At 46.0% G+C, this 24,239-nt stretch overlaps 21 non-coding genes across 21 annotated transcripts; all 21 read left to right on the top strand.

The window, feature by feature from the left end:
* Positions 1 to 965: 965 nt before the first annotated feature.
* Positions 966 to 1,038, top strand: trnak-cuu (transfer RNA lysine (anticodon CUU)). Its single transcript has one exon. It is a non-coding gene; the product is annotated as a tRNA-Lys (tRNA).
* An 876-nt stretch (positions 1,039 to 1,914) lies between these two features.
* Positions 1,915 to 1,996, top strand: trnas-aga (transfer RNA serine (anticodon AGA)). Its single transcript has one exon. It is a non-coding gene; the product is annotated as a tRNA-Ser (tRNA).
* Positions 1,997 to 3,119: 1,123 nt separating this feature from the next.
* Positions 3,120 to 3,192, top strand: trnak-cuu (transfer RNA lysine (anticodon CUU)). Its single transcript has one exon. It is a non-coding gene; the product is annotated as a tRNA-Lys (tRNA).
* Positions 3,193 to 4,068: 876 nt separating this feature from the next.
* trnas-aga (transfer RNA serine (anticodon AGA)) lies at positions 4,069 to 4,150 on the top strand. The gene has a single exon. It is a non-coding gene; the product is annotated as a tRNA-Ser (tRNA).
* A 1,125-nt stretch (positions 4,151 to 5,275) lies between these two features.
* Positions 5,276 to 5,348, top strand: trnak-cuu (transfer RNA lysine (anticodon CUU)). Its single transcript has one exon. It is a non-coding gene; the product is annotated as a tRNA-Lys (tRNA).
* An 876-nt stretch (positions 5,349 to 6,224) lies between these two features.
* On the top strand, positions 6,225 to 6,306 carry trnas-aga (transfer RNA serine (anticodon AGA)). The gene has a single exon. It is a non-coding gene; the product is annotated as a tRNA-Ser (tRNA).
* Positions 6,307 to 7,429: 1,123 nt separating this feature from the next.
* On the top strand, positions 7,430 to 7,502 carry trnak-cuu (transfer RNA lysine (anticodon CUU)). Its single transcript has one exon. It is a non-coding gene; the product is annotated as a tRNA-Lys (tRNA).
* Positions 7,503 to 8,378: 876 nt separating this feature from the next.
* trnas-aga (transfer RNA serine (anticodon AGA)) lies at positions 8,379 to 8,460 on the top strand. Its single transcript has one exon. It is a non-coding gene; the product is annotated as a tRNA-Ser (tRNA).
* A 1,123-nt stretch (positions 8,461 to 9,583) lies between these two features.
* trnak-cuu (transfer RNA lysine (anticodon CUU)) lies at positions 9,584 to 9,656 on the top strand. Its single transcript has one exon. It is a non-coding gene; the product is annotated as a tRNA-Lys (tRNA).
* An 876-nt stretch (positions 9,657 to 10,532) lies between these two features.
* Positions 10,533 to 10,614, top strand: trnas-aga (transfer RNA serine (anticodon AGA)). The gene has a single exon. It is a non-coding gene; the product is annotated as a tRNA-Ser (tRNA).
* Positions 10,615 to 11,739: 1,125 nt separating this feature from the next.
* trnak-cuu (transfer RNA lysine (anticodon CUU)) lies at positions 11,740 to 11,812 on the top strand. Its single transcript has one exon. It is a non-coding gene; the product is annotated as a tRNA-Lys (tRNA).
* Positions 11,813 to 12,688: 876 nt separating this feature from the next.
* trnas-aga (transfer RNA serine (anticodon AGA)) lies at positions 12,689 to 12,770 on the top strand. The gene has a single exon. It is a non-coding gene; the product is annotated as a tRNA-Ser (tRNA).
* A 1,131-nt stretch (positions 12,771 to 13,901) lies between these two features.
* trnak-cuu (transfer RNA lysine (anticodon CUU)) lies at positions 13,902 to 13,974 on the top strand. The gene has a single exon. It is a non-coding gene; the product is annotated as a tRNA-Lys (tRNA).
* Positions 13,975 to 14,865: 891 nt separating this feature from the next.
* trnas-aga (transfer RNA serine (anticodon AGA)) lies at positions 14,866 to 14,947 on the top strand. The gene has a single exon. It is a non-coding gene; the product is annotated as a tRNA-Ser (tRNA).
* A 1,129-nt stretch (positions 14,948 to 16,076) lies between these two features.
* trnak-cuu (transfer RNA lysine (anticodon CUU)) lies at positions 16,077 to 16,149 on the top strand. The gene has a single exon. It is a non-coding gene; the product is annotated as a tRNA-Lys (tRNA).
* Positions 16,150 to 17,025: 876 nt separating this feature from the next.
* Positions 17,026 to 17,107, top strand: trnas-aga (transfer RNA serine (anticodon AGA)). Its single transcript has one exon. It is a non-coding gene; the product is annotated as a tRNA-Ser (tRNA).
* Positions 17,108 to 18,232: 1,125 nt separating this feature from the next.
* trnak-cuu (transfer RNA lysine (anticodon CUU)) lies at positions 18,233 to 18,305 on the top strand. The gene has a single exon. It is a non-coding gene; the product is annotated as a tRNA-Lys (tRNA).
* An 891-nt stretch (positions 18,306 to 19,196) lies between these two features.
* trnas-aga (transfer RNA serine (anticodon AGA)) lies at positions 19,197 to 19,278 on the top strand. Its single transcript has one exon. It is a non-coding gene; the product is annotated as a tRNA-Ser (tRNA).
* Positions 19,279 to 20,407: 1,129 nt separating this feature from the next.
* Positions 20,408 to 20,480, top strand: trnak-cuu (transfer RNA lysine (anticodon CUU)). Its single transcript has one exon. It is a non-coding gene; the product is annotated as a tRNA-Lys (tRNA).
* Positions 20,481 to 21,356: 876 nt separating this feature from the next.
* On the top strand, positions 21,357 to 21,438 carry trnas-aga (transfer RNA serine (anticodon AGA)). The gene has a single exon. It is a non-coding gene; the product is annotated as a tRNA-Ser (tRNA).
* Positions 21,439 to 22,567: 1,129 nt separating this feature from the next.
* trnak-cuu (transfer RNA lysine (anticodon CUU)) lies at positions 22,568 to 22,640 on the top strand. Its single transcript has one exon. It is a non-coding gene; the product is annotated as a tRNA-Lys (tRNA).
* The last annotated feature ends 1,599 nt before the right edge of the window (positions 22,641 to 24,239 follow it).

The following is a 24,239-nucleotide window of genomic DNA, read 5'->3' as shown; positions in this document are numbered from 1 at the left end:
ACGCTTTTGCTTTCTGTCAGTCTGTCTCTCTTAGCTTTCCCTCACTCTCAGTGGATGCGACTGTGTCTTTCAATGTTTCGCTGTGTGTCTCCGCGTGCGTCAATTCCCCGAGGAGGTGAATGCATGCAAGTGACTTGGTGCCCGTATGCTTCAAAGCGGAGGACGACCGGGGAGATGGAAAAAGAGAGAAAAAGAGGCAGGCGCATAGACAGAGAGGGATACATAGAGAGAAATAGGGAATGACAGATAGACAGAAAGTGGAGCAGACACTGAAAGGAGCAGATATATTTCACAATTCCATATCTTTCTTCATTGAGATTGACAGACAGAAAGGAAGAAAGATTTACATTTAAACAAGACCTTTCACGATGTCAAGACATCGCAAAGCGTTTTGCAGCCAATGAAGTACATTTGAAGCGTAGTCACTGCTGTAATCTAATGACAAAGAGACAGAGAGAGAGAGAGAGAGTGAGAGGGGGGCGGATAAAAAGCAGATGCCAAAATCTGATCGTTAGAATGACATCTCAATGTGGAATCGATAAATATCTCATGATGTGTTTGATGCAGATTCAACAGCTGTAAACCTGAAGCTGAGTGATTCCCTGATGAACCAGGGACAAAGATTCCCAAATTCGATCAGATCATCTCTTCGCCTTCTCTTTCTCGAGAGAAGAAGCTCAGTGTGCTGAGACTTTCCTTGTTGCTGAAGACAATGTCATTTCAGGATGAGGGCACAATGTTGGTAAATGCCGGAAGAAATCCGAAGTATTATTGGGTGGCAATGTTTGGAAGGAGGTGCAGCTAAGAAAGTGGAAGATGTGAATGATGTTATTGACGATTGAGTGGAATGCATGGCAGCGTCGGGCTTTTGCCAGTCACCTTGGAATCCGGAGCAGACTGAGACACCAGGTAGAAACCAAGAATTGTCTTGCTGCGATATAAGATATGGAGCAGCATTTCCCCGTGCCCGGCTAGCTCAGTCGGCAGAGCATGAGATTCTTAATCTCAGGGTCGTGGGTTCGAGCCCCACGTTGGGCGGCTTTAAGCTCTGCGGTTCTGCAGGAGGATCAGTTGTAGCAGAATCTTCCCACTGTGGGCTTTTGTTAAAGTCACAATTGCTGCTTTCCCACTGAAACCTGCCTTGTGCTTCAATAAATGTGTCAGCGACAACGTTTTTGCTGCAGCCCAATGTGCAATGAATGATGACACTTTAAAAGTCTCAATTGACAGTCCCTGTCCCAACAAAAGCGCTCCGCGACGCAGAATTAGAAAGCGGGCTGAGGCTAATAAATGGAATGTTGGTGTTTATTGCAAAGGGCTGGAGTACAAGATTAAGGACCACTTTGTTTCAATTGCACGTGGCTTTGGTAAAATCAGGAATGGACTACTGTGTATAGTTTTGCCCTCCGTACCTGAGAAAGGTTTGGGGCTTGCCTTAGTGTGAGAGTAAGAGAGGTTGACAAGATTGATTCCTGGCATTAGAGACTCGTCTTACGATGACACATCGAGTAGAATGGGCCGGCCGATATTCTTTGCAGATTTAAAGAATGAGAGGTAGTCTCTTGCAACATGTAAGATTTTGAGAGGGCTTGACACTTAAGGTGCTGCTACGCAGATTGACGTGGCTGGAGAGTGAGAAGTAGAGCAGAATGTCAGGAAAAGAGGAACATCATTTCAGTCTGAGATGAGGAGACATTTGTTCAGTCAGAGGGTTGTGAATCTTTGGAATTGTCTCTGCCAGAGAGCTGTGGATGCTCAGTCGATGAATATATTGAAGGCTGACATGGATGGATTGTTTGGACTTTAGGGATTGCGTCGGAAATTGTAGTTGATGTGGAGCATCAGCCATGATCGTATGAAATGGCAGAGCAGACTCGTCCAGCCCCTTATCGCCGAACAAACAAATCGCAAGCGGTAGTCATGGCCGAGTGGTTAAGGCGATGGACTAGAAATCCATTGGGGTCTCCCTGCGCAGGTTCGAATCCTGCTGGCTACGCGACTCACTCTTTCGGATTTTAGCCTCGTTCCTGCAAGTGGCAAGTCGTTGCTTCAAACTCCAAACGCTCCTTGAGCGCTTTTCTTTCGTTTCCGATATGCTACCAGCACGCATAAAACTTGCAGTGGCAAATGGAAGTGAAATAACCCAATGTGCAAACGCTTTTGCTTTCTGTCAGTCTGTCTCTCTTAGCTTTCCCTCACTCTCAGTGGATGTGACTGTGTCTTTCAATGTTTCGCTGTGTGTCTCCGCGTGCGTCAATTCCCCGAGGAGGTGAAAGCATGCAAGTGACTTGGTGCCCGTATGCTTCAAAGCGGAGGACGATCGGGGAGATGGAAAAAGAGAGAAAAAGAGGCAGGCGCATAGACAGAGAGGGATACATAGAGAGAAATAGGGAATGACAGATAGACAGAAAGTGGAGCAGACACTGAAAGGAGCAGATATATTTCACAATTCCATATCTTTCTTCATTGAGATTGACAGACAGAAAGGAAGAAAGATTTACATTTAAACAAGACCTTTCATGATGTCAAGACATCGCAAAGCGTTTTGCAGCCAATGAAGTACATTTGAAGCGTAGTCACTGCTGTAATCTAATGACAAAGAGACAGAGAGAGAGAGAGAGAGTGAGAGGAGGGCGGATAAAAAGCAGATGCCAAAATCTGATCGTTAGAATGACATCTCAATGTGGAATCGATAAATATCTCATGATGTGTTTGATGCAGATTCAACAGCTGTAAACCTGAAGCTGAGTGATTCCCTGATGAACCAGGGACAAAGATTACCAAATTCGATCAGATCATCTCTTCGCCTTCTCTTTCTCGAGAGAAGAAGCTCAGTGTGCTGTGACTTTCCTTGTTGCTGAAGACAATGTCATTTCAGGATGAGGGCACAATGTTGGTAAATGCCGGAAGAAATCCGAAGTATTATTGGGTGGCAATGTTTGGAAGGAGGTGCAGCTAAGAAAGTGGAAGATGTGAATGATGTTATTGACGATTGAGTGGAATGCATGGCAGCGTCGGGCTTTTGCCAGTCACCTTGGAATCCGGAGCAGACTGAGACACCAGGTAGAAACCAAGAATTGTCTTGCTGCGATATAAGATATGGAGCAGCATTTCACCGTGCCCGGCTAGCTCAGTCGGCAGAGCATGAGACTCTTAATCTCAGGGTCGTGGGTTCGAGCCCCACGTTGGGCGGCTTTAAGCTCTGCGGTTCTGCAGGAGGATCAGTTGTAGCAGAATCTTCCCACTGTGGGCTTTTGTTAAAGTCACAATTGCTGCTTTCCCACTGAAACCTGCCTTGTGCTTCAATAAATGTGTCAGCGACAACGTTTTTGCTGCAGCCAAATGTGCAATGAATGATGACACTTTAAATGTCTCAATTGACAGTCCCTGTCCCAACAAAAGCGCTCCGCGACGCAGAATTAGAAAGCGGGCTGAGGCTAATAAATGGAATGTTGGTGTTTATTGCAAAGGGCTGGAGGACAAGATTAAGGACCACTTTGTTTCAATTGCACGTGGCTTTGGTAAAATCAGGAATGGACTACTGTGTATAGTTTTGCCCTCCGTACCTGAGAAAGGTTTGGGGCTTGCCTTAGTGTGAGAGTAAGAGAGGTTGACAAGATTGATTCCTGGCATTAGAGACTCGTCTTACGATGACACATCGAGTAGAATGGGCCGGCCGATATTCTTTGCAGATTTAAAGAATGAGAGGTAGTCTCTTGCAACATGTAAGATTTTGAGAGGGCTTGACACTTAAGGTGCTGCTACGCAGATTGACGTGGCTGGAGAGTGAGAAGTAGAGCAGAATGTCAGGATAAGAGGAACATCATTTCAGTCTGAGATGAGGAGACATTTGTTCAGTCAGAGGGTTGTGAATCTTTGGAATTGTCTCTGCCAGAGAACTGTGGATGCTCAGTCGATGAATATATTGAAGGCTGACATGGATGGATTGTTTGGACTTTAGGGATTGCGTCGGAAATTGTAGTTGATGTGGAGCATCAGCCATGATCGTATGAAATGGCAGAGCAGACTCGTCCAGCCCCTTATCGCCGAACAAACAAATCGCAAGCGGTAGTCATGGCCGAGTGGTTAAGGCGATGGACTAGAAATCCATTGGGGTCTCCCTGCGCAGGTTCGAATCCTGCTGGCTACGCGACTCACTCTTTCGGATTTTAGCCTCGTTCTTGCAAGCGGCAAGTCGTTGCTTCAAACTCCAAACGCTCCTTGAGCGCTTTTCTTTCGTTTCCGATATGCTACCAGCACGCATAAAACTTGCAGTGGCAAATGGAAGTGAAATAACCCAATGTGCAAACGCTTTTGCTCTCTGTCAGTCTGTCTCTCTTAGCTTTCCCTCACTCTCAGTGGATGCGACTGTGTCTTTCAATGTTTCGCTGTGTGTCTCCGCGTGCGTCAATTCCCCGAGGAGGTGAATGCATGCAAGTGACTTGGTGCCCGTATGCTTCAAAGCGGAGGACGACCGGGGAGATGGAAAAAGAGAGAAAAAGAGGCAGGCGCATAGACAGAGAGGGATACATAGAGAGAAATAGGGAATGACAGATAGACAGAAAGTGGAGCAGACACTGAAAGGAGCAGATATATTTCACAATTCCATATCTTTCTTCATTGAGATTGACAGACAGAAAGGAAGAAAGATTTACATTTAAACAAGACCTTTCACGATGTCAAGACATCGCAAAGCGTTTTGCAGCCAATGAAGTACATTTGAAGCGTAGTCACTGCTGTAATCTAATGACAAAGAGACAGAGAGATAGAGAGAGAGAGTGAGAGGAGGGCGGATAAAAAGCAGATGCCAAAATCTGATCGTTAGAATGACATCTCAATGTGGAATCGATAAATATCTCATGATGTGTTTGATGCAGATTCAACAGCTGTAAACCTGAAGCTGAGTGATTCCCTGATGAACCAGGGACAAAGATTACCAAATTCGATCAGATCATCTCTTCGCCTTCTCTTTCTCGAGAGAAGAAGCTCAGTGTGCTGTGACTTTCCTTGTTGCTGAAGACAATGTCATTTCAGGATGAGGGCACAATGTTGGTAAATGCCGGAAGAAATCCGAAGTATTATTGGGTGGCAATGTTTGGAAGGAGGTGCAGCTAAGAAAGTGGAAGATGTGAATGATGTTATTGACGATTGAGTGGAATGCATGGCAGCGTCGGGCTTTTGCCAGTCACCTTGGAATCCGGACCAGACTGAGACACCAGGTAGAAACCAAGAATTGTCTTGCTGCGATATAAGATATGGAGCAGCATTTCCCCGTGCCCGGCTAGCTCAGTCGGCAGAGCATGAGACTCTTAATCTCAGGGTCGTGGGTTCGAGCCCCACGTTGGGCGGCTTTAAGCTCTGCGGTTCTGCAGGAGGATCAGTTGTAGCAGAATCTTCCCACTGTGGGCTTTTGTTAAAGTCACAATTGCTGCTTTCCCACTGAAACCTGCCTTGTGCTTCAATAAATGTGTCAGCGACAACGTTTTTGCTGCAGCCCAATGTGCAATGAATGATGACACTTTAAAAGTCTCAATTGACAGTCCCTGTCCCAACAAAAGCGCTCCGCGACGCAGAATTAGAAAGCGGGCTGAGGCTAATAAATGGGATGTTGGTGTTTATTGCAAAGGGCTGGAGTACAAGATTAAGGACCACTTTGTTTCAATTGCACGTGGCTTTGGTAAAATCAGGAATGGACTACTGTGTATAGTTTTGCCCTCCGTACCTGAGAAAGGTTTGGGGCTTGCCTTAGTGTGAGAGTAAGAGAGGTTGACAAGATTGATTCCTGGCATTAGAGACTCGTCTTACGATGACACATCGAGTAGAATGGGCCGGCCGATATTCTTTGCAGATTTAAAGAATGAGAGGTAGTCTCTTGCAACATGTAAGATTTTGAGAGGGCTTGACACTTAAGGTGCTGCTACGCAGATTGACGTGGCTGGAGAGTGAGAAGTAGAGCAGAATGTCAGGAAAAGAGGAACATCATTTCAGTCTGAGATGAGGAGACATTTGTTCAGTCAGAGGGTTGTGAATCATTGGAATTGTCTCTGCCAGAGAGCTGTGGATGCTCAGTCGATGAATATATTGAAGGCTGACATGGATGGATTGTTTGGACTTTAGGGATTGCGTCGGAAATTGTAGTTGATGTGGAGCATCAGCCATGATCGTATGAAATGGCAGAGCAGACTCGTCCAGCCCCTTATCGCCGAACAAACAAATCGCAAGCGGTAGTCATGGCCGAGTGGTTAAGGCGATGGACTAGAAATCCATTGGGGTCTCCCTGCGCAGGTTCGAATCCTGCTGGCTACGCGACTCACTCTTTCGGATTTTAGCCTCGTTCCTGCAAGTGGCAAGTCGTTGCTTCAAACTCCAAACGCTCCTTGAGCGCTTTTCTTTCGTTTCCGATATGCTACCAGCACGCATAAAACTTGCAGTGGCAAATGGAAGTGAAATAACCCAATGTGCAAACGCTTTTGCTTTCTGTCAGTCTGTCTCTCTTAGCTTTCCCTCACTCTCAGTGGATGCGACTGTGTCTTTCAATGTTTCGCTGTGTGTCTCCGCGTGCGTCAATTCCCCGAGGAGGTGAATGCATGCAAGTGACTTGGTGCCCGTATGCTTCAAAGCGGAGGACGACCGGGGAGATGGAAAAAGAGAGAAAAAGAGGCAGGCGCATAGACAGAGAGGGATACATAGAGAGAAATAGGGAATGACAGATAGACAGAAAGTGGAGCAGACACTGAAAGGAGCAGATATATTTCACAATTCCATATCTTTCTTCATTGAGATTGACAGACAGAAAGGAAGAAAGATTTACATTTAAACAAGACCTTTCACGATGTCAAGACATCGCAAAGCGTTTTGCAGCCAATGAAGTACATTTGAAGCGTAGTCACTGCTGTAATCTAATGACAAAGAGACAGAGAGAGAGAGAGAGAGTGAGAGGGGGGCGGATAAAAAGCAGATGCCAAAATCTGATCGTTAGAATGACATCTCAATGTGGAATCGATAAATATCTCATGATGTGTTTGATGCAGATTCAACAGCTGTAAACCTGAAGCTGAGTGATTCCCTGATGAACCAGGGACAAAGATTCCCAAATTCGATCAGATCATCTCTTCGCCTTCTCTTTCTCGAGAGAAGAAGCTCAGTGTGCTGAGTCTTTCCTTGTTGCTGAAGACAATGTCATTTCAGGATGAGGGCACAATGTTGGTAAATGCCGGAAGAAATCCGAAGTATTATTGGGTGGCAATGTTTGGAAGGAGGTGCAGCTAAGAAAGTGGAAGATGTGAATGATGTTATTGACGATTGAGTGGAATGCATGGCAGCGTCGGGCTTTTGCCAGTCACCTTGGAATCCGGACCAGACTGAGACACCAGGTAGAAACCAAGAATTGTCTTGCTGCGATATAAGATATGGAGCAGCATTTCACCGTGCCCGGCTAGCTCAGTCGGCAGAGCATGAGACTCTTAATCTCAGGGTCGTGGGTTCGAGCCCCACGTTGGGCGGCTTTAAGCTCTGCGGTTCTGCAGGAGGATCAGTTGTAGCAGAATCTTCCCACTGTGGGCTTTTGTTAAAGTCACAATTGCTGCTTTCCCACTGAAACCTGCCTTGTGCTTCAATAAATGTGTCAGCGACAACGTTTTTGCTGCAGCCCAATGTGCAATGAATGATGACACTTTAAAAGTCTCAATTGACAGTCCCTGTCCCAACAAAAGCGCTCCGCGACGCAGAATTAGAAAGCGGGCTGAGGCTAATAAATGGAATGTTGGTGTTTATTGCAAAGGGCTGGAGGACAAGATTAAGGACCACTTTGTTTCAATTGCACGTGGCTTTGGTAAAATCAGGAATGGACTACTGTGTATAGTTTTGCCCTCCGTACCTGAGAAAGGTTTGGGGCTTGCCTTAGTGTGAGAGTAAGAGAGGTTGACAAGATTGATTCCTGGCATTAGAGACTCGTCTTACGATGACACATCGAGTAGAATGGGCCGGCCGATATTCTTTGCAGATTTAAAGAATGAGAGGTAGTCTCTTGCAACATGTAAGATTTAGAGAGGGCTTGACACTTAAGGTGCTGCTACGCAGATTGACGTGGCTGGAGAGTGAGAAGTAGAGCAGAATGTCAGGAAAAGAGGAACATCATTTCAGTCTGAGATGAGGAGACATTTGTTCAGTCAGAGGGTTGTGAATCTTTGGAATTGTCTCTGCCAGAGAGCTGTGGATGCTCAGTCGATGAATATATTGAAGGCTGACATGGATGGATTGTTTGGACTTTAGGGATTGCGTCGGAAATTGTAGTTGATGTGGAGCATCAGCCATGATCGTATGAAATGGCAGAGCAGACTCGTCCAGCCCCTTATCGCCGAACAAACAAATCGCAAGCGGTAGTCATGGCCGAGTGGTTAAGGCGATGGACTAGAAATCCATTGGGGTCTCCCTGCGCAGGTTCGAATCCTGCTGGCTACGCGACTCACTCTTTCGGATTTTAGCCTCGTTCCTGCAAGCGGCAAGTCGTTGCTTCAAACTCCAAACGCTCCTTGAGCGCTTTTCTTTCGTTTCCGATATGCTACCAGCACGCATAAAACTTGCAGTGGCAAATGGAAGTGAAATAACCCAATGTGCAAACGCTTTTGCTTTCTGTCAGTCTGTCTCTCTTAGCTTTCCCTCACTCTCAGTGGATGTGACTGTGTCTTTCAATGTTTCGCTGTGTGTCTCCGCGTGCGACAATTCCCCGAGGAGGTGAAAGCATGCAAGTGACTTGGTGCCCGTATGCTTCAAAGCGGAGGACGACCGGGGAGATGGAAAAAGAGAGAAAAAGAGGCAGGCGCATAGACAGAGAGGGATACATAGAGAGAAATAGGGAATGACAGATAGACAGAAAGTGGAGCAGACACTGAAAGGAGCAGATATATTTCACAATTCCATATCTTTCTTCATTGAGATTGACAGACAGAAAGGAAGAAAGATTTACATTTAAACAAGACCTTTCACGATGTCAAGACATCGCAAAGCGTTTTGCAGCCAATGAAGTACATTTGAAGCGTAGTCACTGCTGTAATCTAATGACAAAGAGACAGAGAGAGAGAGAGAGAGTGAGAGGGGGGCGGATAAAAAGCAGATGCCAAAATCTGATCGTTAGAATGACATCTCAATGTGGAATCGATAAATATCTCATGATGTGTTTGATGCAGATTCAACAGCTGTAAACCTGAAGCTGAGTGATTCCCTGATGAACCAGGGACAAAGATTCCCAAATTCGATCAGATCATCTCTTCGCCTTCTCTTTCTCGAGAGAAGAAGCTCAGTGTGCTGAGTCTTTCCTTGTTGCTGAAGACAATGTCATTTCAGGATGAGGGCACAATGTTGGTAAATGCCGGAAGAAATCCGAAGTATTATTGGGTGGCAATGTTTGGAAGGAGGTGCAGCTAAGAAAGTGGAAGATGTGAATGATGTTATTGACGATTGAGTGGAATGCATGGCAGCGTCGGGCTTTTGCCAGTCACCTTGGAATCCGGAGCAGACTGAGACACCAGGTAGAAACCAAGAATTGTCTTGCTGCGATATAAGATATGGAGCAGCATTTCACCGTGCCCGGCTAGCTCAGTCGGCAGAGCATGAGACTCTTAATCTCAGGGTCGTGGGTTCGAGCCCCACGTTGGGCGGCTTTAAGCTCTGCGGTTCTGCAGGAGGATCAGTTGTAGCAGAATCTTCCCACTGTGGGCTTTTGTTAAAGTCACAATTGCTGCTTTCCCACTGAAACCTGCCTTGTGCTTCAATAAATGTGTCAGCGACAACGTTTTTGCTGCAGCCCAATGTGCAATGAATGATGACACTTTAAAAGTCTCAATTGACAGTCCCTGTCCCAACAAAAGCGCTCCGCGACGCAGAATTAGAAAGCGGGCTGAGGCTAATAAATGGAATGTTGGTGTTTATTGCAAAGGGCTGGAGTACAAGATTAAGGACCACTTTGTTTCAATTGCACGTGGCTTTGGTAAAATCAGGAATGGACTACTGTGTATAGTTTTGCCCTCCGTACCTGAGAAAGGTTTGGGGCTTGCCTTAGTGTGAGAGTAAGAGAGGTTGACAAGATTGATTCCTGGCATTAGAGACTCGTCTTACGATGACACATCGAGTAGAATGGGCCGGCCGATATTCTTTGCAGATTTAAAGAATGAGAGGTAGTCTCTTGCAACATGTAAGATTTTGAGAGGGCTTGACACTTAAGGTGCTGCTACGCAGATTGACGTGGCTGGAGAGTGAGAAGTAGAGCAGAATGTCAGGAAAAGAGGAACATCATTTCAGTCTGAGATGAGGAGACATTTGTTCAGTCAGAGGGTTGTGAATCTTTGGAATTGTCTCTGCCAGAGAGCTGTGGATGCTCAGTCGATGAATATATTGAAGGCTGACATGGATGGATTGTTTGGACTTTAGGGATTGCGTCGGAAATTGTAGTTGATGTGGAGCATCAGCCATGATCGTATGAAATGGCAGAGCAGACTCGTCCAGCCCCTTATCGCCGAACAAACAAATCGCAAGCGGTAGTCATGGCCGAGTGGTTAAGGCGATGGACTAGAAATCCATTGGGGTCTCCCTGCGCAGGTTCGAATCCTGCTGGCTACGCGACTCACTCTTTCGGATTTTAGCCTCGTTCCTGCAAGCGGCAAGTCGTTGCTTCAAACTCCAAACGCTCCTTGAGCGCTTTTCTTTCGTTTCCGATATGCTACCAGCACGCATAAAACTTGCAGTGGCAAATGGAAGTGAAATAACCCAATGTGCAAACGCTTTTGCTTTCTGTCAGTCTGTCTCTCTTAGCTTTCCCTCACTCTCAGTGGATGTGACTGTGTCTTTCAATGTTTCGCTGTGTGTCTCCGCGTGCGACAATTCCCCGAGGAGGTGAAAGCATGCAAGTGACTTGGTGCCCGTATGCTTCAAAGCGGAGGACGATCGGGGAGATGGAAAAAGAGAGAAAAAGAGGCAGGCGCATAGACAGAGAGGGATACATAGAGAGAAATAGGGAATGACAGATAGACAGAAAGTGGAGCAGACACTGAAAGGAGCAGATATATTTCACAATTCCATATCTTTCTTCATTGAGATTGACAGACAGAAAGGAAGAAAGATTTACATTTAAACAAGACCTTTCACGATGTCAAGACATCGCAAAGCGTTTTGCAGCCAATGAAGTACATTTGAAGCGTAGTCACTGCTGTAATCTAATGACAAAGAGACAGAGAGATAGAGAGAGAGAGTGAGAGGAGGGCGGATAAAAAGCAGATGCCAAAATCTGATCGTTAGAATGACATCTCAATGTGGAATCGATAAATATCTCATGATGTGTTTGATGCAGATTCAACAGCTGTAAACCTGAAGCTGAGTGATTCCCTGATGAACCAGGGACAAAGATTACCAAATTCGATCAGATCATCTCTTCGCCTTCTCTTTCTCGAGAGAAGAAGCTCAGTGTGCTGTGACTTTCCTTGTTGCTGAAGACAATGTCATTTCAGGATGAGGGCACAATGTTGGTAAATGCCGGAAGAAATCCGAAGTATTATTGGGTGGCAATGTTTGGAAGGAGGTGCAGCTAAGAAAGTGGAAGATGTGAATGATGTTATTGACGATTGAGTGGAATGCATGGCAGCGTCGGGCTTTTGCCAGTCACCTTGGAATCCGGACCAGACTGAGACACCAGGTAGAAACCAAGAATTGTCTTGCTGCGATATAAGATATGGAGCAGCATTTCCCCGTGCCCGGCTAGCTCAGTCGGCAGAGCATGAGACTCTTAATCTCAGGGTCGTGGGTTCGAGCCCCACGTTGGGCGGCTTTAAGCTCTGCGGTTCTGCAGGAGGATCAGTTGTAGCAGAATCTTCCCACTGTGGGCTTTTGTTAAAGTCACAATTGCTGCTTTCCCACTGAAACCTGCCTTGTGCTTCAATAAATGTGTCAGCGACAACGTTTTTGCTGCAGCCAAATGTGCAATGAATGATGACACTTTAAAAGTCTCAATTGACAGTCCCTGTCCCAACAAAAGCGCTCCGCGACGCAGAATTAGAAAGCGGGCTGAGGCTAATAAATGGAATGTTGGTGTTTATTGCAAAGGGCTGGAGGACAAGATTAAGGACCACTTTGTTTCAATTGCACGTGGCTTTGGTAAAATCAGGAATGGACTACTGTGTATAGTTTTGCCCTCCGTACCTGAGAAAGGTTTGGGGCTTGCCTTAGTGTGAGAGTAAGAGAGGTTGACAAGATTGATTCCTGGCATTAGAGACTCGTCTTACGATGACACATCGAGTAGAATGGGCCGGCCGATATTCTTTGCAGATTTAAAGAATGAGAGGTAGTCTCTTGCAACATGTAAGATTTTGAGAGGGCTTGACACTTAAGGTGCTGCTACGCAGATTGACGTGGCTGGAGAGTGAGAAGTAGAGCAGAATGTCAGGATAAGAGGAACATCATTTCAGTCTGAGATGAGGAGACATTTGTTCAGTCAGAGGGTTGTGAATCTTTGGAATTGTCTCTGCCAGAGAACTGTGGATGCTCAGTCGATGAATATATTGAAGGCTGACATGGATGGATTGTTTGGACTTTAGGGATTGCGTCGGAAATTGTAGTTGATGTGGAGCATCAGCCATGATCGTATGAAATGGCAGAGCAGACTCGTCCAGCCCCTTATCGCCGAACAAACAAATCGCAAGCGGTAGTCATGGCCGAGTGGTTAAGGCGATGGACTAGAAATCCATTGGGGTCTCCCTGCGCAGGTTCGAATCCTGCTGGCTACGCGACTCACTCTTTCGGATTTTAGCCTCGTTCTTGCAAGCGGCAAGTCGTTGCTTCAAACTCCAAACGCTCCTTGAGCGCTTTTCTTTCGTTTCCGATATGCTACCAGCACGCATAAAACTTGCAGTGGCAAATGGAAGTGAAATAACCCAATGTGCAAACGCTTTTGCTTTCTGTCAGTCTGTCTCTCTTAGCTTTCCCTCACTCTCAGTGGATGCGACTGTGTCTTTCAATGTTTCGCTGTGTGTCTCCGCGTGCGTCAATTCCCCGAGGAGGTGAATGCATGCAAGTGACTTGGTGCCCGTATGCTTCAAAGCGGAGGACGATCGGGGAGATGGAAAAAGAGAGAAAAAGAGGCAGGCGCATAGACAGAGAGGGATACATAGAGAGAAATAGGGAATGACAGATAGACAGAAAGTGGAGCAGACACTGAAAGGAGCAGATATATTTCACAATTCCATATCTTTCTTCATTGAGATTGACAGACAGAAAGGAAGAAAGATTTACATTTAAACAAGACCTTTCACGATGTCAAGACATCGCAAAGCGTTTTGCAGCCAATGAAGTACATTTGAAGCGTAGTCACTGCTGTAATCTAATGACAAAGAGACAGAGAGAGAGAGAGAGAGAGAGAGAGTGAGAGGGGGGCGGATAAAAAGCAGATGCCAAAATCTGATCGTTAGAATGACATCTCAATGTGGAATCGATAAATATCTCATGATGTGTTTGATGCAGATTCAACAGCTGTAAACCTGAAGCTGAGTGATTCCCTGATGAACCAGGGACAAAGATTCCCAAATTCGATCAGATCATCTCTTCGCCTTCTCTTTCTCGAGAGAAGAAGCTCAGTGTGCTGAGACTTTCCTTGTTGCTGAAGACAATGTCATTTCAGGATGAGGGCACAATGTTGGTAAATGCCGGAAGAAATCCGAAGTATTATTGGGTGGCAATGTTTGGAAGGAGGTGCAGCTAAGAAAGTGGAAGATGTGAATGATGTTATTGACGATTGAGTGGAATGCATGGCAGCGTCGGGCTTTTGCCAGTCACCTTGGAATCCGGAGCAGACTGAGACACCAGGTAGAAACCAAGAATTGTCTTGCTGCGATATAAGATATGGAGCAGCATTTCCCCGTGCCCGGCTAGCTCAGTCGGCAGAGCATGAGACTCTTAATCTCAGGGTCGTGGGTTCGAGCCCCACGTTGGGCGGCTTTAAACTCTGCGGTTCTGCAGGAGGATCAGCTGCAGGAGGATCAGCTGTAGCAGAATCTTCCCACTATGGGCTTTTGCTAAAGTCACAATTGCTGCTTTCCCACTGAAACCTGCCTTGTGCTTCAATAAATGTGTCAGCGACAACGTTTTTGCTGCAGCCAAATGTGCAATGAATGATGACACTTTAAAAGTCTCAATTGACAGTCCCTGTCCCAACAAAAGCGCTCCGCGACGCAGAATTAGAAAGCGGGCTGAGGCTAATAAATGGAATGTTGGTGTTTATTGCAAAGGGCTGGAGGACAAGATTAAGGACCACTTTGTTTCAATTGCACGTGGCTTTGGTAAAATCAGGAATGGACTACTGTGTATAGTTTTGCCCTCCGTACCTGAGAAAGGTTTGGGGCTTGCCTTAGTGTGAGAGTAAGAGAGGTTGACAAGATTGATTCCTGGCATTAGAGACTCGTCTTACGATGACACATCGAGCAGAATGGGCCGGCCGATATTCTTTGCAGATTTAAAGAATGAGAGGTAGTCTCTTGCAACATGTAAGATTTTGAGAGGGCTTGACACTTAAGGTGCTGCTACGCAGATTGACGTGGCTGGAGAGTGAGAAGTAGAGCAGAATGTCAGGATAAGAGGAACATCATTTCAGTCTGAGATGAGGAGACATTTGTTCAGTCAGAGGGTTGTGAATCTTTGGAATTGTCTCTGCCAGAGAACTGTGGATGCTCAGTCGATGAATATATTGAAGGCTGACATGGATGGATTGTTTGGACTTTAGGGATTGCGTCGGAAATTGTAGTTGATGTGGAGCATCAGCCATGATCGTATGAAATGGCAGAGCAGACTCGTCCAGCCCCTTATCGCCGAACAAACAAATCGCAAGCGGTAGTCATGGCCGAGTGGTTAAGGCGATGGACTAGAAATCCATTGGGGTCTCCCTGCGCAGGTTCGAATCCTGCTGGCTACGCGACTCACTCTTTCGGATTTTAGCCTCGTTCCTGCAAGCGGCAAGTCGTTGCTTCAAATTCCAAACGCTCTTTGAGCGCTTTTCTTTCGTTTCCGATATGCTACCAGCACGCATAAAACTTGCAGTGGCAAATGGAAGTGAAATAACCCAATGTGCAAACGCTTTTGCTTTCTGTCAGTCTGTCTCTCTTAGCTTTCCCTCACTCTCAGTGGATGCGACTGTGTCTTTCAATGTTTCGCTGTGTGTCTCCGCGTGCGTCAATTCCCCGAGGAGGTGAATGCATGCAATTGACTTGGTGCCCGTATGCTTCAAAGCGGAGGACGATCGGGGAGATGGAAAAAGAGAGAAAAAGAGGCAGGCGCATAGACAGAGAGGGATACATAGAGAGAAATAAGGAATGACAGATAGACAGAAAGTGGAGCAGACACTGAAAGGAGCAGATATATTTCACAATTCCATATCTTTCTTCATTGAGATTGACAGACAGAAAGGAAGAAAGATTTACATTTAAACAAGACCTTTCACGATGTCAAGACATCGCAAAGCGTTTTGCAGCCAATGAAGTACATTTGAAGCGTAGTCACTGCTGTAATCTAATGACAAAGAGACAGAGAGAGAGAGAGAGAGAGAGAGTGAGAGGGGGGCGGATAAAAAGCAGATGCCAAAATCTGATCGTTAGAATGACATCTCAATGTGGAATCGATAAATATCTCATGATGTGTTTGATGCAGATTCAACAGCTGTAAACCTGAAGCTGAGTGATTCCCTGATGAACCAGGGACAAAGATTCCCAAATTCGATCAGATCATCTCTTCGCCTTCTCTTTCTCGAGAGAAGAAGCTCAGTGTGCTGAGACTTTCCTTGTTGCTGAAGACAATGTCATTTCAGGATGAGGGCACAATGTTGGTAAATGCCGGAAGAAATCCGAAGTATTATTGGGTGGCAATGTTTGGAAGGAGGTGCAGCTAAGAAAGTGGAAGATGTGAATGATGTTATTGACGATTGAGTGGAATGCATGGCAGCGTCGGGCTTTTGCCAGTCACCTTGGAATCCGGAGCAGACTGAGACACCAGGTAGAAACCAAGAATTGTCTTGCTGCGATATAAGATATGGAGCAGCATTTCCCCGTGCCCGGCTAGCTCAGTCGGCAGAGCATGAGACTCTTAATTTCAGGGTCGTGGGTTCGAGCCCCACGTTGGGCGGCTTTAAGCTCTGCGGTTCTGCAGGAGGATCAGTTGTAGCAGAATCTTCCCACTGTGGGCTTTTGTTAAAGTCACAATTGCTGCTTTCCCACTGAAACCTGCCTTGTGCTTCAATAAATGTGTCAGCGACAACGTTTTTGCTGCAGCCCAATGTGCAATGAATGATGACACTTTAAAAGTCTCAATTGACAGTCCCTGTCCCAACAAAAGCGCTCCGCGACGCAGAATTAGAAAGCGGGCTGAGGCTAATAAATGGAATGTTGGTGTTTATTGCAAAGGGCTGGAGGACAAGATTAAGGACCACTTTGTTTCAATTGCACGTGGCTTTGGTAAAATCAGGAATGGACTACTGTGTATAGTTTTGCCCTCCGTACCTGAGAAAGGTTTGGGGCTTGCCTTAGTGTGAGAGTAAGAGAGGTTGACAAGATTGATTCCTGGCATTAGAGACTCGTCTTACGATGACACATCGAGTAGAATGGGCCGGCCGATATTCTTTGCAGATTTAAAGAATGAGAGGTAGTCTCTTGCAACATGTAAGATTTTGAGAGGGCTTGACACTTAAGGTGCTGCTACGCAGATTGACGTGGCTGGAGAGTGAGAAGTAGAGCAGAATGTCAGGAAAAGAGGAACATCATTTCAGTCTGAGATGAGGAGACATTTGTTCAGTCAGAGGGTTGTGAATCTTTGGAATTGTCTCTGCCAGAGAGCTGTGGATGCTCAGTCGATGAATATATTGAAGGCTGACATGGATGGATTGTTTGGACTTTAGGGATTGCGTCGGAAATTGTAGTTGATGTGGAGCATCAGCCATGATCGTATGAAATGGCAGAGCAGACTCGTCCAGCCCCTTATCGCCGAACAAACAAATCGCAAGTGGTAGTCATGGCCGAGTGGTTAAGGCGATGGACTAGAAATCCATTGGGGTCTCCCTGCGCAGGTTCGAATCCTGCTGGCTACGCGACTCACTCTTTCGGATTTTAGCCTCGTTCCTGCAAGCGGCAAGTCGTTGCTTCAAACTCCAAACGCTCCTTGAGCGCTTTTCTTTCGTTTCCGATATGCTACCAGCACGCATAAAACTTGCAGTGGCAAATGGAAGTGAAATAACCCAATGTGCAAACGCTTTTGCTTTCTGTCAGTCTGTCTCTCTTAGCTTTCCCTCACTCTCAGTGGATGTGACTGTGTCTTTCAATGTTTCGCTGTGTGTCTCCGCGTGCGTCAATTCCCCGAGGAGGTGAAAGCATGCAAGTGACTTGGTGCCCGTATGCTTCAAAGCGGAGGACGATCGGGGAGATGGAAAAAGAGAGAAAAAGAGGCAGGCGCATAGACAGAGAGGGATACATAGAGAGAAATAGGGAATGACAGATAGACAGAAAGTGGAGCAGACACTGAAAGGAGCAGATATATTTCACAATTCCATATCTTTCTTCATTGAGATTGACAGACAGAAAGGAAGAAAGATTTACATTTAAACAAGACCTTTCACGATGTCAAGACATCGCAAAGCGTTTTGCAGCCAATGAAGTACATTTGAAGCGTAGTCACTGCTGTAATCTAATGACAAAGAGACAGAGAGATAGAGAGAGAGAGTGAGAGGAGGGCGGATAAAAAGCAGATGCCAAAATCTGATCGTTAGAATGACATCTCAATGTGGAATCGATAAATATCTCATGATGTGTTTGATGCAGATTCAACAGCTGTAAACCTGAAGCTGAGTGATTCCCTGATGAACCAGGGACAAAGATTACCAAATTCGATCAGATCATCTCTTCGCCTTCTCTTTCTCGAGAGAAGAAGCTCAGTGTGCTGTGACTTTCCTTGTTGCTGAAGACAATGTCATTTCAGGATGAGGGCACAATGTTGGTAAATGCCGGAAGAAATCCGAAGTATTATTGGGTGGCAATGTTTGGAAGGAGGTGCAGCTAAGAAAGTGGAAGATGTGAATGATGTTATTGACGATTGAGTGGAATGCATGGCAGCGTCGGGCTTTTGCCAGTCACCTTGGAATCCGGAGCAGACTGAGACACCAGGTAGAAACCAAGAATTGTCTTGCTGCGATATAAGATATGGAGCAGCATTTCCCCGTGCCCGGCTAGCTCAGTCGGCAGAGCATGAGACTCTTAATCTCAGGGTCGTGGGTTCGAGCCCCACGTTGGGCGGCTTTAAACTCTGCGGTTCTGCAGGAGGATCAGCTGCAGGAGGATCAGCTGTAGCAGAATCTTCCCACTATGGGCTTTTGCTAAAGTCACAATTGCTGCTTTCCCACTGAAACCTGCCTTGTGCTTCAATAAATGTGTCAGCGACAACGTTTTTGCTGCAGCCAAATGTGCAATGAATGATGACACTTTAAAAGTCTCAATTGACAGTCCCTGTCCCAACAAAAGCGCTCCGCGACGCAGAATTAGAAAGCGGGCTGAGGCTAATAAATGGAATGTTGGTGTTTATTGCAAAGGGCTGGAGGACAAGATTAAGGACCACTTTGTTTCAATTGCACGTGGCTTTGGTAAAATCAGGAATGGACTACTGTGTATAGTTTTGCCCTCCGTACCTGAGAAAGGTTTGGGGCTTGCCTTAGTGTGAGAGTAAGAGAGGTTGACAAGATTGATTCCTGGCATTAGAGACTCGTCTTACGATGACACATCGAGCAGAATGGGCCGGCCGATATTCTTTGCAGATTTAAAGAATGAGAGGTAGTCTCTTGCAACATGTAAGATTTTGAGAGGGCTTGACACTTAAGGTGCTGCTACGCAGATTGACGTGGCTGGAGAGTGAGAAGTAGAGCAGAATGTCAGGATAAGAGGAACATCATTTCAGTCTGAGATGAGGAGACATTTGTTCAGTCAGAGGGTTGTGAATCTTTGGAATTGTCTCTGCCAGAGAACTGTGGATGCTCAGTCGATGAATATATTGAAGGCTGACATGGATGGATTGTTTGGACTTTAGGGATTGCGTCGGAAATTGTAGTTGATGTGGAGCATCAGCCATGATCGTATGAAATGGCAGAGCAGACTCGTCCAGCCCCTTATCGCCGAACAAACAAATCGCAAGCGGTAGTCATGGCCGAGTGGTTAAGGCGATGGACTAGAAATCCATTGGGGTCTCCCTGCGCAGGTTCGAATCCTGCTGGCTACGCGACTCACTCTTTCGGATTTTAGCCTCGTTCCTGCAAGCGGCAAGTCGTTGCTTCAAATTCCAAACGCTCTTTGAGCGCTTTTCTTTCGTTTCCGATATGCTACCAGCACGCATAAAACTTGCAGTGGCAAATGGAAGTGAAATAACCCAATGTGCAAACGCTTTTGCTTTCTGTCAGTCTGTCTCTCTTAGCTTTCCCTCACTCTCAGTGGATGCGACTGTGTCTTTCAATGTTTCGCTGTGTGTCTCCGCGTGCGTCAATTCCCCGAGGAGGTGAATGCATGCAATTGACTTGGTGCCCGTATGCTTCAAAGCGGAGGACGATCGGGGAGATGGAAAAAGAGAGAAAAAGAGGCAGGCGCATAGACAGAGAGGGATACATAGAGAGAAATAGGGAATGACAGATAGACAGAAAGTGGAGCAGACACTGAAAGGAGCAGATATATTTCACAATTCCATATCTTTCTTCATTGAGATTGACAGACAGAAAGGAAGAAAGATTTACATTTAAACAAGACCTTTCACGATGTCAAGACATCGCAAAGCGTTTTGCAGCCAATGAAGTACATTTGAAGCGTAGTCACTGCTGTAATCTAATGACAAAGAGACAGAGAGAGAGAGAGAGAGAGAGAGTGAGAGGGGGGCGGATAAAAAGCAGATGCCAAAATCTGATCGTTAGAATGACATCTCAATGTGGAATCGATAAATATCTCATGATGTGTTTGATGCAGATTCAACAGCTGTAAACCTGAAGCTGAGTGATTCCCTGATGAACCAGGGACAAAGATTCCCAAATTCGATCAGATCATCTCTTCGCCTTCTCTTTCTCGAGAGAAGAAGCTCAGTGTGCTGAGACTTTCCTTGTTGCTGAAGACAATGTCATTTCAGGATGAGGGCACAATGTTGGTAAATGCCGGAAGAAATCCGAAGTATTATTGGGTGGCAATGTTTGGAAGGAGGTGCAGCTAAGAAAGTGGAAGATGTGAATGATGTTATTGACGATTGAGTGGAATGCATGGCAGCGTCGGGCTTTTGCCAGTCACCTTGGAATCCGGACCAGACTGAGACACCAGGTAGAAACCAAGAATTGTCTTGCTGCGATATAAGATATGGAGCAGCATTTCCCCGTGCCTGGCTAGCTCAGTCGGCAGAGCATGAGACTCTTAATCTCAGGGTCGTGGGTTCGAGCCCCACGTTGGGCGGCTTTAAGCTCTGCGGTTCTGCAGGAGGATCAGTTGTAGCAGAATCTTCCCACTGTGGGCTTTTGTTAAAGTCACAATTGCTGCTTTCCCACTGAAACCTGCCTTGTGCTTCAATAAATGTGTCAGCGACAACGTTTTTGCTGCAGCCCAATGTGCAATGAATGATGACACTTTAAAAGTCTCAATTGACAGTCCCTGTCCCAACAAAAGCGCTCCGCGACGCAGAATTAGAAAGCGGGCTGAGGCTAATAAATGGAATGTTGGTGTTTATTGCAAAGGGCTGGAGGACAAGATTAAGGACCACTTTGTTTCAATTGCACGTGGCTTTGGTAAAATCAGGAATGGACTACTGTGTATAGTTTTGCCCTCCGTACCTGAGAAAGGTTTGGGGCTTGCCTTAGTGTGAGAGTAAGAGAGGTTGACAAGATTGATTCCTGGCATTAGAGACTCGTCTTACGATGACACATCGAGCAGAATGGGCCGGCCGATATTCTTTGCAGATTTAAAGAATGAGAGGTAGTCTCTTGCAACATGTAAGATTTTGAGAGGGCTTGACACTTAAGGTGCTGCTACGCAGATTGACGTGGCTGGAGAGTGAGAAGTAGAGCAGAATGTCAGGATAAGAGGAACATCATTTCAGTCTGAGATGAGGAGACATTTGTTCAGTCAGAGGGTTGTGAATCTTTGGAATTGTCTCTGCCAGAGAACTGTGGATGCTCAGTCGATGAATATATTGAAGGCTGACATGGATGGATTGTTTGGACTTTAGGGATTGCGTCGGAAATTGTAGTTGATGTGGAGCATCAGCCATGATCGTATGAAATGGCAGAGCAGACTCGTCCAGCCCCTTATCGCCGAACAAACAAATCGCAAGCGGTAGTCATGGCCGAGTGGTTAAGGCGATGGACTAGAAATCCATTGGGGTCTCCCTGCGCAGGTTCGAATCCTGCTGGCTACGCGACTCACTCTTTCGGATTTTAGCCTCGTTCCTGCAAGCGGCAAGTCGTTGCTTCAAATTCCAAACGCTCCTTGAGCGCTTTTCTTTCGTTTCCGATATGCTACCAGCACGCATAAAACTTGCAGTGGCAAATGGAAGTGAAATAACCCAATGTGCAAACGCTTTTGCTTTCTGTCAGTCTGTCTCTCTTAGCTTTCCCTCACTCTCAGTGGATGCGACTGTGTCTTTCAATGTTTCGCTGTGTGTCTCCGCGTGCGTCAATTCCCCGAGGAGGTGAATGCATGCAATTGACTTGGTGCCCGTATGCTTCAAAGCGGAGGACGATCGGGGAGATGGAAAAAGAGAGAAAAAGAGGCAGGCGCATAGACAGAGAGGGATACATAGAGAGAAATAGGGAATGACAGATAGACAGAAAGTGGAGCAGACACTGAAAGGAGCAGATATATTTCACAATTCCATATCTTTCTTCATTGAGATTGACAGACAGAAAGGAAGAAAGATTTACATTTAAACAAGACCTTTCACGATGTCAAGACATCGCAAAGCGTTTTGCAGCCAATGAAGTACATTTGAAGCGTAGTCACTGCTGTAATCTAATGACAAAGAGACAGAGAGAGAGAGAGAGAGAGAGAGTGAGAGGGGGGCGGATAAAAAGCAGATGCCAAAATCTGATCGTTAGAATGACATCTCAATGTGGAATCGATAAATATCTCATGATGTGTTTGATGCAGATTCAACAGCTGTAAACCTGAAGCTGAGTGATTCCCTGATGAACCAGGGACAAAGATTCCCAAATTCGATCAGATCATCTCTTCGCCTTCTCTTTCTCGAGAGAAGAAGCTCAGTGTGCTGAGACTTTCCTTGTTGCTGAAGACAATGTCATTTCAGGATGAGGGCACAATGTTGGTAAATGCCGGAAGAAATCCGAAGTATTATTGGGTGGCAATGTTTGGAAGGAGGTGCAGCTAAGAAAGTGGAAGATGTGAATGATGTTATTGACGATTGAGTGGAATGCATGGCAGCGTCGGGCTTTTGCCAGTCACCTTGGAATCCGGACCAGACTGAGACACCAGGTAGAAACCAAGAATTGTCTTGCTGCGATATAAGATATGGAGCAGCAGTTACCCGTGCCCGGCTAGCTCAGTCGGCAGAGCATGAGACTCTTAATCTCAGGGTCGTGGGTTCGAGCCCCACGTTGGGCGGCTTTAAGCTCTGCGGGTCTGCAGGAGGATCAGCTGCAGGAGGATCAGCTATAGCAGAATCTTCCCACTGTGGGCTTTTGCTAAAGTCACAATTGCTGCTTTCCCACTGAAACCTGCCTTGTGCTTCAATAAATGTGTCAGCGACAACGTTTTTGCTGCAGCCAAATGTGCAATGAATGATGACACTTTAAAAGTCTCAATTGACAGTCCCTGTCCCAACAAAAGCGCTCCGCGACGCAGAATTAGAAAGCGGGCTGAGGCTAATAAATGGAATGTTGGTGTTTATTGCAAAGGGCTGGAGGACAAGATTAAGGACCACTTTGTTTCAATTGCACGTGGCTTTGGTAAAATCAGGAATGGACTACTGTGTATAGTTTTGCCCTCCGTACCTGAGAAAGGTTTGGGGCTTGCCTTAGTGTGAGAGTAAGAGAGGTTGACAAGATTGATTCCTGGCATTAGAGACTCGTCTTACGATGACACATCGAGTAGAATGGGCCGGCCGATATTCTTTGCAGATTTAAAGAATGAGAGGTAGTCTCTTGCAACATGTAAGATTTTGAGAGGGCTTGACACATAAGGTGCTGCTACGCAGATTGACGTGGCTGGAGAGTGAGAAGTAGAGCAGAATGTCAGGATAAGATGAACACCATTTCAGTCTGAGATGAGGAGACATTTGTTCAGTCAGAGGGTTGTGAATCTTTGGAATTGTCTCTGCCAGAGAGCTGTGGATGCTCAGTCGATGAATATATTGAAGGCTGACACGGATCGATTGTTTGGACTGTTAGGGAATCAAGCGCTTTAGGGATTGCGTCAGAAATTGTAGTTGATGTGGAGCATCAGCCATGATCGCAAGAAATGGCAGAGCTGACTCGTCCAGCCCCTCATCGCCTAGCGAACAAATTGCAAGCGGTAGTCATGGCCGAGTGGTTAAGGCGATGGATTAGATATCCCTGTGTAGGTTCGAATCCTGCTGGCGGTGGGCGGCTTTACGTTCTGCAGGAGATTCAATTTTTCCCCCACTGCCGCAGAATCTTTCCACTGTCGGCTTTTGTTAAAGTGACAATTGCCACTTCAACGGGGTGTGTCTGGATCTGTCACTGATAAATTACATTCAAAGATTGGCAGGCAAAACTGTGATGGAATAATGGGCTGCCTTTCAAGAAGAGATAATTCAAGGACAGTCAAGGTACATTCCCACGAGGGGTAAAGTTAGAACAAGCAAACCCAGAGCTCCCTGGTTGATGAAAGAGCTCGAGTGTAAGATGAAGCAGCAAAAGGCTGACTTTTCCAGATGTCAGGTGGACAACTCAATTGACAATAAGGCTGAATGCAGAAGATTCAGAGGAGAAGGGAGAAAGTATAAGAAGAGACTGGAACAAAGACTGGCATATACAAAGTAAAGGGTGAATAACAGTAGGTGCACCCATTCTCCTGATAAACAGGGCGACAGTGACTGCTGCCTCATTCTATAAAAGCATCTTCTTTGACTTCTCTAAACAGATCATTTTAACTGTGAGAAAACTGATCCACAGTAACAGAACCAAAATACTTCGGATGCCGGAAACCTGGACTCTGAACAGAAGATGCTGAAAACACTCA

The sequence above is a fragment of the Heterodontus francisci genome, chromosome 34 (genome assembly GCF_036365525.1).
Source record: "Heterodontus francisci isolate sHetFra1 chromosome 34, sHetFra1.hap1, whole genome shotgun sequence".
NCBI classification, from domain to species: domain Eukaryota; kingdom Metazoa; phylum Chordata; class Chondrichthyes; order Heterodontiformes; family Heterodontidae; genus Heterodontus; species Heterodontus francisci.
Note: the sequence above shows the minus strand (reverse complement) of the source record. Positions and strands in the feature narration are given on the sequence as shown.